Below are 529 nucleotides of genomic sequence, written 5' to 3'. Positions count from 1 at the left end.
AAAATATTAAAAAATTTTATATTATATATAAATTATATATATTTATATATATATTATATATAAATATATATATAATATTTTTATACTATATATGTATTTCACCATGTTGGTCAGGCTGATCTTGAACTCCTGACCTCAGGTGATCTGCCCACCTTGGCCTCCAAAGTGCTTGGATTGCAGGCGTGGGCCACCACGCCTGGCCTAATATTTAAAAGTAACAAATACCAAACCAGAAAGAGCTAGACTTAGGAACCAAACTCTGGTTGCTCTAGTGAACAGGGCAGAATCCTAGGATTGGAAGGCTACCACTTCTCCTTCAGTTTATCATTGGCTGGCAAAGGATGGCCTTGGCTGGCAAAAGATGGCCTTGTTATGTGGACAGTACCTCTTAAGTAACAAAAAAAATATTCTGCTAACTAGAAAATACATACTTGGAAGCTACAAGAGTTTTTGCCAATTCAGATGACTTGCTTCCCAAAATTTGGAACATTCCCTTGGATTTGACCAAGTCAGAAAAATATGGTCATAC

The sequence above is a fragment of the Sapajus apella genome, unplaced genomic scaffold (genome assembly GCF_009761245.1).
Source record: "Sapajus apella isolate SASKATOON/1434 unplaced genomic scaffold, GSC_monkey_1.0 scaffold3636, whole genome shotgun sequence".
Lineage (NCBI taxonomy): Eukaryota > Metazoa > Chordata > Mammalia > Primates > Cebidae > Sapajus > Sapajus apella.
This window is presented reverse-complemented; position numbering follows the sequence as displayed.